Genomic DNA, 13620 nt, shown 5'->3' with positions numbered 1-13620 from the left:
CGGGGAACGAGGAGGAGAGAGACGACTGCTAACTGGACTGAGGAAGAGAGAGACGACTGCTAACTGGACTGAGGAGGAGAGAGACGACTGCTAACTGGACTGATGAACAGAGAGACGACTGCTAACTGGACTGATGAACAGAGAGACGACTGCTAACTGGACTGATGAACAGAGAGCCGACTGCTAACGGGGAACGAGGAGGAGAGAGCCGACTGCTAACTGGACTGAGGAGGAGAGAGACGACTGCTAACTGGACTTAGGAGGAGAGAGCCGACTGCTAACTGGACTGATGAACAGAGAGCCGACTGCTAACGGGGACTGAGGAGGAGAAAGCCGACTGCTAACTGGACTGAGGAGGAGAGAGCCGACTGCTAACTGGACTGAGGAGGAGAGAGCCGACTGCTAACTGGACTGAGGAGGAGAGAGACGACTGCTAACTGTACTGAGGAAGAGAGAGCCGACTGCTAACTGGACTTAGGAGGAGAGAGACGACTGCTAACTGGACTGAGGAGGAGAGAGCCGACTGCTAACTGGACTGAGGAGGAGAGAGCCGACTGCTAACTGGACTGAGGAAGAGAGAGACGACTGCTAACTGGACTGAGGAAGAGAGAGCCGACTGCTAACTGGACTGAGGAGGAGAGAGCCGACTGCTAACTGGGCAGAGGAAGAGAGAGCCGACTGCTAACTGGACTTAGGCGGAGAGAGCCGACTGCTAACTGGACTTAGGAGGAGAGAGCCGACTGCTAACTGGACTTAGGAGGAGAGAGCCGACTGCTAACTGGACTTAGGAGGAGAGAGCCGACTGCTAACTGGACTTAGGAGGAGAGAGCCGACTGCTAACTGGACTTAGGAGGAGAGAGCCGACTGCTAACTGGGCAGAGGAAGAGAGAGCCGACTGCTAACTGGACTGAGGAGGAGAGAGACGACTGCTAACTGGACTTAGGAGGAGAGAGCCGACTGCTAACTGGACTGAGGAGAAGAGAGCCGACTGCTAACTGGACTGAGGAAGAGAGAGACGACTGCTAACTGGACTGAGGAAGAGAGAGCCGACTGCTAACTGGACTTAGGAGGAGAGAGCCGACTGCTAACTGGACTTAGGAGGAGAGAGCCGACTGCTAACTGGACTTAGGAGGAGAGAGCCGACTGCTAACTGGGCAGAGGAAGAGAGAGCCGACTACTAACGGGGACCGAGGAGGAGAGAGCCGACTGCTAACTGGACTGATGAACAGAGAGCCGACTGCTAGCGGGGACTGAGGAGGAGAAAGCCGACTGCTAACTGGACTGATGAACAGAAAGCCGACTGCTAACTGGACTGATGAACAGAGAGCCGACTGCTAACGGGGACTGAGGAGGAGAAAGCCGACTGCTAACTGGGCAGAGGAAGAGAGAGCCGACTGCTAACTGGACCGAGGAGGAGAGAGACGACTGCTAACTGGACTTAGGAGGAGAGAGCTGACTGCTAACTGGACTGAGGAAGAGAGAGCCGACTGCTAACTGGACTGAGGAAGAGAGAGCCGACTGCTAACTGGACTGAGGAAGAGAGAGCCGACTGCTAACTGGACTGAGGAGGAGAGAGCCGACTGCTAACTGGGCAGAGGAAGAGAGAGCCGACTGCTAACTGGACTTAGGCGGAGAGAGCCGACTGCTAACTGGACTTAGGAGGAGAGAGCCGACTGCTAACTGGACTTAGGAGGAGAGAGCCGACTGCTAACTGGACTTAGGAGGAGAGAGCCGACTGCTAACTGGACTGAGGAGGAGAAAGCCGACTGCTAACTGGACCGAGGAGGAGAGAGCCGACTGCTAACTGGACTGAGGAGGAGAGAGACGACTGCTAACTGGACTGAGGAGGAGAGAGTCGACTGCTAACTGGACTGAGGAGGAGAGAGACGACTGCTAACTGGACTGAGGAGGAGAGAGCCGACTGCTAACTGGACTGAGGAGGAGAGAGACGACTGCTAACTGGACTGAGGAAGAGAGAGCCGACTGCTAACGGGGACCGAGGAGGAGAGAGACGACTGCTAACTGGACTGAGGAAGAGAGAGCCGACTGCTAACTGGGCAGAGGAAGAGAGAGACGACTGCTAACTGGACCGAGGAGGAGAGAGACGACTGCTAACTGGACTAAGGAAGAGAGAGACGACTGCTAACTGGACCGAGGAGGAGAGAGCCGACTGCTAACTGGGCAGAGGAGGAGAGAGCCGACTGCTAACTGGACTTAGGAGGAGAGAGCCGACTGCTAACTGGACTGAGGAAGAGAGAGACGACTGCTAACTGGACTTAGGAGGAGAGAGTTGACTGCTAACTGGACTTAGGAGGAGAAAGCCGACTGCTAACGGGGACCGAGGAGGAGAGAGCCGACTGCTAACTGGACTGACGAGGACAGAGCCGACTGCTAACTGGACTGAGGAAGAGAGAGCCGACTGCTAACTGGACTGAGGAGGAGAGAGTTGACTGCTAACTGGACTTAGGAGGAGAGAGCCGACTGCTAACGGGGACCGAGGAGGAGAGAGCCGACTGCTAACTGGACTGACGAGGACAGAGCCGACTGCTAACTGGGCAGAGGAAGAGAGAGCCGACTGCTAACTGGACTGAGGAGGAGAGAGCCGACTGCTAACTGTACTGATTAAGAGAGAGCCGACTGCTAACTGGACCGAGGAGGAGAGAGCCAACTGCTAACTGGACTTAGGAGGAGAGAGCTGACTGCTAACTGGACTGAGGAAGAGAGAGACGACTGCTAACTGGACTGAGGAGGAGAGAGACGACTGCTAACTGGACTGAGGAGGAGAGAGCCGACTGCTAACTGGACTGAGGAAGAGAGAGACGACTGCTAACTGGACCGAGGAGGAGAGAGCCGACTGCTAACTGGACTGAGGAGGAGAGAGACGACTGCTAACTGGACCGAGGAGGAGAGAGATGACTGCTAACTGGACTTAGGAGGAGAGAGCCGACTGCTAACTGGACTGAGGAAGAGAGAGACGACTGCTAACGGGGACTGAGGAGGAGAAAGCCGACTGCTAACTGGACTGATGAACAGAAAGCCGACTGCTAACTGGACTGATGAACAGAGAGCCGACTGCTAACTGGACTGAGGAAGAGAGAGACGACTGCTAACGGGGACTGAGGAGGAGAAAGCCGACTGCTAACTGGACTGATGAACAGAAAGCCGACTGCTAACTGGACTGATGAACAGAGAGCCGACTGCTAACTGGACTGATGAACAGAGAGCCGACTGCTAACGGGGACTGAGGAGGAGAAAGCCGACTGCTAACTGGGCAGAGGAAGAGAGAGACGACTGCTAACTGGACCGAGGAGGAGAGAGATGACTGCTAACTGGACTTAGGCGGAGAGAGCTGACTGCTAACTGGACCGAGGAGGAGAGAGATGACTGCTAACTGGACTTAGGAGGAGAGAGCCGACTGCTAACTGGACTGAGGAGGAGAGAGCCGACTGCTAACTGGGCAGAGGAAGAGAGAGCTGACTGCTAACTGGACTTAGGAGGAGAGAGCCGACTGCTAACGGGGACCGAGGAGGAGAGAGACGACTGCTAACTGGACTGACGAGGACAGAGCCGACTGCTAACTGGGCAGAGGAAGAGAGAGCCGACTGCTAACTGGACCGAGGAGGAGAGAGCCGACTGCTAACTGGACTGAGGAGGAGAGAGCCGACTGCTAACTGGACTGAGGAAGAGAGAGACGACTGCTAACTGGACCGAGGAGGAGAGAGACGACTGCTAACTGGACTGACGAGGACAGAGCCGACTGCTAACTGGGCAGAGGAAGAGAGAGCCGACTGCTAACTGGACTTAGGAGGAGAGAGCCGACTGCTAACGGGGACCGAGGAGGAGAGAGCCGACTGCTAACTGGACTGACGAGGACAGAGCCGACTGCTAACTGGGCAGAGGAAGAGAGAGCCGACTGCTAACTGGACTGAGGAGGAGAGAGCCGACTGCTAACTGTACTGAGGAAGAGAGAGCCGACTGCTAACTGGACCGAGGAGGAGAGAGCCAACTGCTAACTGGACTTAGGAGGAGAGAGCTGACTGCTAACTGGACTGAGGAAGAGAGAGCCGACTGCTAACTGGACTGAGGAAGAGAGAGACGACTGCTAACTGGACTGAGGAAGAGAGAGACGACTGCTAACTGGACCGAGGAGGAGAGAGCCGACTGCTAACTGGACTCAGGAGGAGAGAGCCGACTGCTAACTGGACTGAGGAAGAGAGAGACGACTGCTAACTGGACCGAAGAGGAGACAGCCAACTGCTAACGGGGACCGCGGAGAAGAGAGCCGACTGCTAACTGGGCAGAGGAAGAGAGAGCCGACTGCTAACTGGACTTAGGCGGAGAGAGCCGACTGCTAACTGGACCGAGGAGGAGAGAGCCGACTGCTAACTGGACTTAGGAGGAGAGAGCCGACTGCTAACTGGACTTAGGAGGAGAGAGCCGACTGCTAACTGGACCGAGGAGGAGAGAGACGACTGCTAACTGGACTGAGGAAGAGAGACGACTGCTAACTGGACTGAGGAAGAGAGAGCCGACTGCTAACGGGGACCGAGGAGGAGAGAGACGACTGCTAACTGGACTGAGGAAGAGAGAGCCGACTGCTAACTGGGCAGAGGAGGAGAGAGACGACTGCTAACTGGACCGAGGAGGAGAGAGACGACTGCTAACTGGACTAAGGAAGAGAGAGACGACTGCTAACTGGACCGAGGAGGAGAGAGCCGACTGCTAACTGGGCAGAGGAGGAGAGAGCCGACTGCTAACTGGACTTAGGAGGAGAGAGCCGACTGCTAACTGGACTGAGGAGGAGAGAGTTGACTGCTAACTGGACTTAGGAGGAGAGAGCCGACTGCTAACGGGGACCGAGGGGGAGAGAGCCGACTGCTAACTGGACTGACGAGGACAGAGCCGACTGCTAACTGGGCAGAGGAAGAGAGAGCCGACTGCTAACTGGACTGAGGAGGAGAGAGCCGACTGCTAACTGTACTGAGGAAGAGAGAGACGACTGCTAACTGGACTGAGGAAGAGAGAGACGACTGCTAACTGGACTGAGGAAGAGAGAGACGACTGCTAACTGGACTGAGGAGGAGAGAGCCGACTGCTAACTGGGCAGAGGAAGAGAGAGCTGACTGCTAACTGGACTTAGGAGGAGAGAGCCGACTGCTAACGGGACTGACGAGGACAGAGCCGACTGCTAACTGGGCAGAGGAAGAGAGAGCCGACTGCTAACTGGACTGAGGAGGAGAGAGCCGACTGCTAACTGTACTGAGGAAGAGAGAGACGACTGCTAACTGGACTGAGGAAGAGAGAGACGACTGCTAACTGGACTGAGGAAGAGAGAGACGACTGCTAACTGGACCGAGGAGGAGAGAGCCAACTGCTAACTGGACTTAGGAGGAGAGAGCTGACTGCTAACTGGACTGAGGAAGAGAGAGACGACTGCTAACTGGACTGAGGAGGAGAGAGACGACTGCTAACTGGACTGAGGAAGAGAGAGACGACTGCTAACTGGACCGAGGAGGAGAGAGCCGACTGCTAACTGGACTGAGGAGGAGAGAGACGACTGCTAACTGGACCGAGGAGGAGAGAGCCGACTGCTAACTGGACCGAGGAGGAGAGAGCCAACTGCTAACTGGACTTAGGAGGAGAGAGCTGACTGCTAACTGGACTGAGGAAGAGAGAGACGACTGCTAACTGGACTGAGGAAGAGAGAGCCGACTGCTAACTGGACCGAGGAGGAGAGAGCCAACTGCTAACTGGACTTAGGAGGAGAGAGCTGACTGCTAACTGGACTGAGGAAGAGAGAGACGACTGCTAACTGGACTGAGGAGGAGAGAGACGACTGCTAACTGGACTGAGGAAGAGAGAGACGACTGCTAACTGGACCGAGGAGGAGAGAGCCGACTGCTAACTGGACTGAGGAGGAGAGAGACGACTGCTAACTGGACCGAGGAGGAGAGAGATGACTGCTAACTGGACTGAGGAGGAGAGAGCCGACTGCTAACTGGACTTAGGAGGAGAGAGCCGACTGCTAACTGGACTGAGGAAGAGAGAGACGACTGCTAACGGGGACTGAGGAGGAGAAAGCCGACTGCTAACTGGACTGATGAACAGAAAGCCGACTGCTAACTGGACTGATGAACAGAGAGCCGACTGCTAACTGGACTGATGAACAGAGAGCCGACTGCTAACGGGGACTGAGGAGGAGAAAGCCGACTGCTAACTGGGCAGAGGAAGAGAGAGACGACTGCTAACTGGACTGAGGAAGAGAGAGCCGACTGCTAACTGGACCGAGGAGGAGAGAGATGACTGCTAACTGGACTTAGGCGGAGAGAGCTGACTGCTAACTGGACTTAGGAGGAGAGAGCTGACTGCTAACTGGACTGAGGAGGAGAGAGACGACTGCTAACTGGACTGAGGAAGAGAGAGCCGACTGCTAACTGGACCGAGGAGGAGAGAGCCGACTGCTAACTGGACTGAGGAAGAGAGAGACGACTGCTAACTGGACTGAGGAAGAGAGAGACGACTGCTAACTGGACTAAGGAAGAGAGAGACGACTGCTAACTGGACCGAGGAGGAGAGAGCCAACTGCTAACTGGACTTAGGAGGAGAGAGCCGACTGCTAACTGGACTGAGGAGGAGAGAGTTGACTGCTAACTGGACTGAGGAGGAGAGAGCCGACTGCTAACTGGACTTAGGAGGAGAGAGCCGACTGCTAACGGGGACCGAGGAGGAGAGAGACGACTGCTAACTGGACTGAGGAGGAGAGAGCCAACTGCTAACTGGACTTAGGAGGAGAGAGCCGACTGCTAACTGGACTGAGGAGGAGAGAGCCGACTGCTAACTGGGCAGAGGAAGAGAGAGCTGACTGCTAACTGGACTTAGGAGGGGAGAGCCGACTGCTAACGGGGACCGAGGAGGAGAGAGACGACTGCTAACTGGACTGACGAGGACAGAGCCGACTGCTAACTGGGCAGAGGAAGAGAGAGCCGACTGCTAACTGGACTGAGGAGGAGAGAGCCGACTGCTAACTGTACTGAGGAAGAGAGAGCCGACTGCTAACTAGACTTAGGAGGAGAGAGCCGACTGCTAACTGGACTGAGGAGGAGAGAGCCGACTGCTAACTGGGCAGAGGAAGAGAGAGCCGACTGCTAACTGGACTTAGGAGGAGAGAGCCGACTGCTAACGGGGACCGAGGAGGAGAGAGACGACTGCTAACTGGACTGAGGAGGAGAGAGCCAACTGCTAACTGGACTTAGGAGGAGAGAGCCGACTGCTAACTGGACTGAGGAGGAGAGAGCCGACTGCTAACTGGGCAGAGGAAGAGAGAGCTGACTGCTAACTGGACTTAGGAGGAGAGAGCCGACTGCTAACGGGGACCGAGGAGGAGAGAGACGACTGCTAACTGGACTGACGAGGACAGAGCCGACTGCTAACTGGACTGATGAACAGAGAGCCGACTGCTAACTGGACCGAGGAGGAGAGAGCCGACTGCTAACTGGACTGAGGAGGAGAGAGCCGACTGCTAACTGGACTGAGGAAGAGAGAGACGACTGCTAACTGGACCGAGGAGGAGAGAGACAACTGCTAACTGGACTGACGAGGACAGAGCCGACTGCTAACTGGGCAGAGGAAGAGAGAGCCGACTGCTAACTGGACTTAGGAGGAGAGAGCCGACTGCTAACGGGGACCGAGGAGGAGAGAGCCGACTGCTAACTGGACTGACGAGGACAGAGCCGACTGCTAACTGGGCAGAGGAAGAGAGAGCCGACTGCTAACTGGACTGAGGAGAAGAGAGCCGACTGCTAACTGTACTGAGGAAGAGAGAGCCGACTGCTAACTGGACCGAGGAGGAGAGAGCCAACTGCTAACTGGACTTAGGAGGAGAGAGCTGACTGCTAACTGGACTGAGGAAGAGAGAGACGACTGCTAACTGGACTGAGGAAGAGAGAGACGACTGCTAACTGGACCGAGGAGGAGAGAGCCGACTGCTAACTGGACTCAGGAGGAGAGAGCCGACTGCTAACTGGACTGAGGAAGAGAGAGACGACTGCTAACTGGACCGAAGAGGAGACAGCCAACTGCTAACGGGGACCGCGGAGAAGAGAGCCGACTGCTAACTGGACCGAGGGGGAGAGAGCCGACTGCTAACTGGACTTAGGAGGAGAGAGCTGACTGCTAACTGTACTGAGGAAGAGAGAGCCGACTGCTAACTGGACCGAGGAGGAGAGAGCCAACTGCTAACTGGACTTAGGAGGAGAGAGCTGACTGCTAACTGGACTGAGGAAGAGAGAGACGACTGCTAACTGGACTGAGGAAGAGAGAGACGACTGCTAACTGGACCGAGGAGGAGAGAGCCAACTGCTAACTGGACTTAGGAGGAGAGAGCTGACTGCTAACTGTACTGAGGAAGAGAGAGCCGACTGCTAACTGGACCGAGGAGGAGAGAGCCAACTGCTAACTGGACTTAGGAGGAGAGAGCTGACTGCTAACTGGACTGAGGAAGAGAGAGACGACTGCTAACTGGACTGAGGAAGAGAGAGACGACTGCTAACTGGACTGAGGAAGAGAGAGACGACTGCTAACTGGACTGAGGAAGAGAGAGACGACTGCTAACTGGACTGAGGAAGAGAGAGACGACTGCTAACTGGACTGAGGAAGAGAGAGCCGACTGCTAACTGGACTGAGGAAGAGAGAGACGACTGCTAACTGGACTGAGGAAGAGAGAGACGACTGCTAACTGGACTGAGGAGGAGAGAGCCGACTGCTAACTGGACTTAGGAGGAGAGAGCCGACTGCTAACTGGACTGAGGAGGAGAGAGCCAACTGCTAACTGGACTTAGGAGGAGAGAGCCGACTGCTAACTGGACTGAGGAGGAGAGAGCCGACTGCTAACTGGGCAGAGGAAGAGAGAGCTGACTGCTAACTGGACTTAGGAGGAGAGAGCCGACTGCTAACGGGGACCGAGGAGGAGAGAGACGACTGCTAACTGGACTGACGAGGAGAGAGCCAACTGCTAACTGGGCAGAGGAAGAGAGAGCTGACTGCTAACTGGACTGAGGAGGAGAGAGTCGACTGCTAACTGGACTGAGGAGGAGAGAGCCGACTGCTAACTGGGCAGTGGAAGAGAGAGCCGACTGCTAACTGGACTTAGAAGGAGGGAGCCGACTGCTAACGGGGACCGAGGAGGAGAGAGCCGACTGCTAACTGGACTGACGAGGAGAGAGCCGACTGCTAACTGGACTTAGGAGGAGAGAGACGACTGCTAACTGGGCAGAGGAAGAGAGAGCCGACTGCTAACTGGACTTAGGAGGAGAGAGCCAACTGCTAAATGGACTTAGGAGGAGAGAGCCAACTGCTAACTGGACTGAGGAGGAGAGAGCCGACTGCTAACGGGGACTGAGGAGGAGAGAGACGACTGCTAACTGGACTGAGGAAGAGAGAGACAACTGCTAACTGGACCGAGGAGGAGAGAGACGACTGCTAACTGGACTGAGGAGGAGAGAGCCGACTGCTAACTGGACTGAGGAAGAGAGAGACGACTGCTAACGGGGACCGCGGAGAAGAGAGCCGACTGCTAACTGGGATGAGGAGGAGAGAGCTGACTGCTAACTGGACTGAGGAGGAGAGAGCCGACTGCTAACTGGACCGAGGAGGAGAGAGACGACTGCTAACTGGACTGAGGAAGAGAGAGCCGACTGCTAACGGGGACCGAGGAGAAGAGAGCCGACTGCTAACTGTGATGAGGAGGAGAGAGTCGACTGCTAACGGGGACCGAGGAGGAGAGAGCCGACTGCTAACTGGGATGAGGAGGAGAGAGCCGACTGCTAACTAGACCGAGGAGGAGAGAGACGACTGCTAACTGGACTGAGGAGGAGAGAGCCGACTGCTAACTGGACCGAGGGGGAGAGAGCCGACTGCTAACTGGACTGAGGAGGAGAGAGCCGACTGCTAACTGGACTTAGGAGGAGAGAGCCGACTGCTAAATGGACCGAGGAGGAGAAAGCCGACTGCTAACTGGACTGAGGAAGAGAGAGCCGACTGCTAACTGGACTGAGGAAGAGAGAGCCGACTGCTAACTGGACTGAGGAGGAGAGAGCCGACTGCTAACTGGACTGAGGAAGAGAGAGCCGACTGCTAACTGGACTGAGGAGGAGAGAGCCGACTGCTAACGGGGACTGAGGAGGAGAGAGACGACTGCTAACTGGACCGAGGAGGAGAGAGCCGACTGCTAACTGGACTGAGGAAGAGAGAGCCGACTGCTAAATGGACCGAGGAGGAGAAAGCCGACTGCTAACTGGACTTAGGAAGAGAGAGCCGACTGCTAACTGGACCGAGGGGGAGAGAGCCGACTGCTAACTGGGCAGAGGAAGAGAGAGCCGACTGCTAACTGGACTGAGGAGGAGAGAGCCGACTGCTAACGGGGACTGAGGAGGAGAGAGACGACTGCTAACTGGACCGAGGAGGAGAGAGACGACTGCTAACTGGACTGAGGAGGAGAGAGCCGACTGCTAACTGGACTTTGGAGGAGAGAGACGACTGCTAACTGGACTGAGGATGAGAGAGCCGACTACTAACTGGACTGAGGAAGAGAGAGCCGACTGCTAACGGGGACCGCGGAGAAGAGAGCCGACTGCTAACTGGGATGAGGAGGAGAGAGCTGACTGCTAACTGGACTGAGGAAGAGAGAGACGACTGCTAAGTGGACCGAGGAGGAGAGAGACAACTGCTAACTGGACTGAGGAGGAGAGAGACGACTGCTAACTGGACTGAGGAGGAGAGAGCCGACTGCTAACTGGACCGAGGAGGAGAGAGACGACTGCTAACTGGACTGAGGAAGAGAGAGCCGACTGCTAACGGGGACCGAGGAGAAGAGAGACGACTGCTAACTGGGATGAGGAGGAGAGAGTCGACTGCTAACTGGACCGAGGAGGAGAGAGACAACTGCTAACTGGACTGAGGAAGAGAGAGCCGACTGCTAACTGGACCGAGGAGGAGAGAGCCGACTGCTAACTGGACCGAGGAGGAGAGAGCCGACTGCTAACTGGACTGAGGAAGAGAGAGCCGACTGATAACGGGGACCGCGGAGAAGAGAGCCGACTGCTAGCTGGACTGAGGAAGAGAGAGACGACTGCTAAGTGGACCGAGGAGGAGAGAGACGACTGCTAACTGGACTGAGGAGGAGAGAGACGACTGCTAACTGGACTGAGGAAGAGAGAGACGACTGCTAACTGGACTGAGGAGGAGAGAGACGACTGCTAACTGGACTGAGGAGGAGAGAGACGACTGCTAACTGGACTGAGGAAGAGAGAGACGACTGGTAACGGGGACCGCGGAGAAGAGAGCCGACTGCTAACTGGGATGAGGAGAGAGCTGACTGCTAACTGGACCGAGGAGGAGAGAGACGACTGCTAACTGGACTGAGGAGGAGAGAGACGACTGCTAACTGGACTGAGGAAGAGAGAGCCGACTGCTAACTGGACTGAGGAAGAGAGAGCCGACTGCTAACTGGACTGAGGAGGAGAGAGCCGACTGCTAACTGGGCAGAGGAGGAGAGAGCCGACTGCTAACTGGACTGAGGAGGAGAGAGCCGACTGCTAACTGGACTGAGGAAGAGAGAGACGACTGCTAACTGGACTGAGGAAGAGAGAGACGACTGCTAACTGGACTAAGGAAGAGAGAGACGACTGCTAACTGGACCGAGGAGGAGAGAGCCAACTGCTAACTGGACTTAGGAGGAGAGAGCCGACTGCTAACTGGACTGAGGAGGAGAGAGTTGACTGCTAACTGGACTGAGGAGGAGAGAGCCGACTGCTAACTGGACTTAGGAGGAGAGAGCCGACTGCTAACGGGGACCGAGGAGGAGAGAGACGACTGCTAACTGGACTGAGGAGGAGAGAGCCAACTGCTAACTGGACTTAGGAGGAGAGAGCCGACTGCTAACTGGACTGAGGAGGAGAGAGCCGACTGCTAACTGGGCAGAGGAAGAGAGAGCTGACTGCTAACTGGACTTAGGAGGGGAGAGCCGACTGCTAACGGGGACCGAGGAGGAGAGAGACGACTGCTAACTGGACTGACGAGGACAGAGCCGACTGCTAACTGGGCAGAGGAAGAGAGAGCCGACTGCTAACTGGACTGAGGAGGAGAGAGCCGACTGCTAACTGTACTGAGGAAGAGAGAGCCGACTGCTAACTAGACTTAGGAGGAGAGAGCCGACTGCTAACTGGACTGAGGAGGAGAGAGCCGACTGCTAACTGGGCAGAGGAAGAGAGAGCCGACTGCTAACTGGACTTAGGAGGAGAGAGCCGACTGCTAACGGGGACCGAGGAGGAGAGAGACGACTGCTAACTGGACTGAGGAGGAGAGAGCCAACTGCTAACTGGACTTAGGAGGAGAGAGCCGACTGCTAACTGGACTGAGGAGGAGAGAGCCGACTGCTAACTGGGCAGAGGAAGAGAGAGCTGACTGCTAACTGGACTTAGGAGGAGAGAGCCGACTGCTAACGGGGACCGAGGAGGAGAGAGACGACTGCTAACTGGACTGACGAGGACAGAGCCGACTGCTAACTGGGCAGAGGAAGAGAGAGCCGACTGCTAACTGGACCGAGGAGGAGAGAGCCGACTGCTAACTGGACTGAGGAGGAGAGAGCCGACTGCTAACTGGACTGAGGAAGAGAGAGACGACTGCTAACTGGACCGAGGAGGAGAGAGACGACTGCTAACTGGACTGACGAGGACAGAGCCGACTGCTAACTGGGCAGAGGAAGAGAGAGCCGACTGCTAACTGGACTTAGGAGGAGAGAGCCGACTGCTAACGGGGACCGAGGAGGAGAGAGCCGACTGCTAACTGGACTGACGAGGACAGAGCCGACTGCTAACTGGGCAGAGGAAGAGAGAGCCGACTGCTAACTGGACTGAGGAGGAGAGAGCCGACTGCTAACTGTACTGAGGAAGAGAGAGCCGACTGCTAACTGGACCGAGGAGGAGAGAGCCAACTGCTAACTGGACTTAGGAGGAGAGAGCTGACTGCTAACTGGACTGAGGAAGAGAGAGACGACTGCTAACTGGACTGAGGAAGAGAGAGACGACTGCTAACTGGACCGAGGAGGAGAGAGCCGACTGCTAACTGGACTCAGGAGGAGAGAGCCGACTGCTAACTGGACTGAGGAAGAGAGAGACGACTGCTAACTGGACCGAAGAGGAGACAGCCAACTGCTAACGGGGACCGCGGAGAAGAGAGCCGACTGCTAACTGGACCGAGGGGGAGAGAGCCGACTGCTAACTGGACTTAGGAGGAGAGAGCTGACTGCTAACTGTACTGAGGAAGAGAGAGCCGACTGCTAACTGGACCGAGGAGGAGAGAGCCAACTGCTAACTGGACTTAGGAGGAGAGAGCTGACTGCTAACTGGACTGAGGAAGAGAGAGACGACTGCTAACTGGACTGAGGAAGAGAGAGACGACTGCTAACTGGACCGAGGAGGAGAGAGCCAACTGCTAACTGGACTTAGGAGGAGAGAGCTGACTGCTAACTGTACTGAGGAAGAGAGAGCCGACTGCTAACTGGACCGAGGAGGAGAGAGCCAACTGCTAACTGGACTTAGGAGGAGAGAGCTGACTGCTAACTGG

The 13620-nt window shown here is 55.9% G+C and overlaps 1 protein-coding gene across 2 annotated transcripts in view; it reads left to right on the top strand.

Moving 5' to 3' along the window:
- The window catches only part of ARHGEF39 (Rho guanine nucleotide exchange factor 39), a 158876-nt gene that overhangs the window by 109954 nt on the left and 35302 nt on the right, over nucleotides 1-13620 (top strand). The gene's annotated exons all lie outside the window — the stretch shown is intronic.

This window comes from Anomaloglossus baeobatrachus, chromosome 1, assembly GCF_048569485.1.
Source record: "Anomaloglossus baeobatrachus isolate aAnoBae1 chromosome 1, aAnoBae1.hap1, whole genome shotgun sequence".
Classification (NCBI taxonomy): Eukaryota; Metazoa; Chordata; class Amphibia; order Anura; family Aromobatidae; genus Anomaloglossus; species Anomaloglossus baeobatrachus.
Note: the sequence above shows the minus strand (reverse complement) of the source record. Positions and strands in the feature narration are given on the sequence as shown.